Source organism: Macrotis lagotis, chromosome 3 (genome assembly GCF_037893015.1).
Source record: "Macrotis lagotis isolate mMagLag1 chromosome 3, bilby.v1.9.chrom.fasta, whole genome shotgun sequence".
Lineage (NCBI taxonomy): Eukaryota > Metazoa > Chordata > Mammalia > Peramelemorphia > Peramelidae > Macrotis > Macrotis lagotis.
Window position 1 is genome coordinate 298,348,602 of NC_133660.1, and position 1,708 is coordinate 298,350,309.

Sequence of the window (1,708 nt, forward strand, 5' to 3'; positions counted from 1 at the left end):
ACAACCATATTCTTTTACTTTTCCAGTCAACAATGGAATGAATCAGCACTAATACTTTTTAGTGTGATGCTTTCAGGATATCTGATATAAGGCTATCATTTAAATTCTATGAGAGGGAAAATGTCATCAGGGTCAGAAACCAGACCGATGATAAATTATTTATCTTGACAAGGCTAAATCCAAGATTAAAATGGAAAAGATTTTTTTTTGTTCACAAATGATTGTGCACTCAGTGAAGTCTCTGAGGCTTATATGCCACAAAATATAGATCATTCTCCTTGTCTGTTACAATTTTGGCCTAACAATTAACACCAGAAAATACATGTCCTCCATCAGCTGTGACCACACCATTCTTATGTGCTAAAGATAATTTTGAATTTTGTGGAAAAATTTGAATATTGTGGATAGGTCCACTTATCTTGACATTATATTTTCCAGATATGTATATACTGATAGTCCTTACAATGAAAAGTGTAATATTGGGATTGTATTTAGTATTTTCACAAAAGAATCCATGGAAACAATAAAGGAAGCAAATTTTAGCCATGTGAAGGAATTTATTCATTGGGATTTTCTGACTTGCCCAAGCTCCAAGATATTTTGTTTGTTATTCTCTTAGTAATTTACATTTATATCTTAATTGGAAACACCATCATTATTATAATTACAAAATTTGATGCTCCTCTCCAAAACCCTATGTATTTTTTCTTGGCAATTTTGCCTTCTTGGAAATCTGCTACACATCAGTCACTCTTCCTAGAATATTGTCAGACCTTTGGATTCAAAATAAAAATATTTCTTTGCTGACCTGTGCTTCTCAACTTTGCTTCTTTCTAATTTTGGCAATCACTGAAAGTCTTTTCCTGACTTTGATGGCATATGACCCTCATGTGGCCATGTGTAAACCTCTCTATTACACTCTTATTATGAATAACAGGGTATGTGTTCAGCTGGTGCTTGCCTCCTGGATCACTGGGATGCCCATCATGATAGGGCAAACATATCAAGTTTTCTCATTACCCTTCTGTAATTCGAATATAATCAATCATATTTTCTATGACATGCCACCATTAATGAAGTTGGCCTGTGGGGACACATCTTGGAATGAAGCCACAGACTATGCACATTCTGTTATTTTTGGTTTCATTCCCCTTCTGTTGATACTTTTCTCCTATGATAGAATCTTCATTACCATCCAAAAACTCCCATCAATAATGGGGAGATCCAAAGCCTTTTCAACCTGTTCCTCCCACTTAATGGTTGTGGGATTATTTTATGGATCTGGTATCATTGCAAATTTACAAGCCAAGATCAATTACTTACCTGGAACAGAAAAAAATGCTTTCTCTTTCCTATACCATTATACCTCCAATGTTTAGCCCCCTGATTTACAGTCTCAGGAACAAGAATGTCATTGTAGCAATGAAAAAACTTCTTTTTCAATGAACAGGCCCATGAAGGTATGAGATAAACATAATTTTTAGAATTTTCTAAATGCTGGTTACACAGTGTCTTTAGACTGCTTCCTGTTTTATTCCTGTCTGACTGAAATTGTCATCATTTTCACCTTCTCTATTTACCTTCATCTATCTATCCATATTCTTATAATGCAGTCATTGTGTATCAATATGGCCAAAATTATTTTATGTTTCAAACACTAACAATAAGAAATTAACTTTCCTGAAAAAGTAAAATGTCAAATTGAGAT

General features: G+C 34.0%; 1 pseudogene; it reads left to right on the forward strand.

Moving 5' to 3' along the window:
• Positions 1 to 514: 514 nt before the first annotated feature.
• LOC141519594 (olfactory receptor 10AG1-like) lies at positions 515 to 1,446 on the forward strand (annotated as a pseudogene).
• Positions 1,447 to 1,708: the final 262 nt, after the last annotated feature.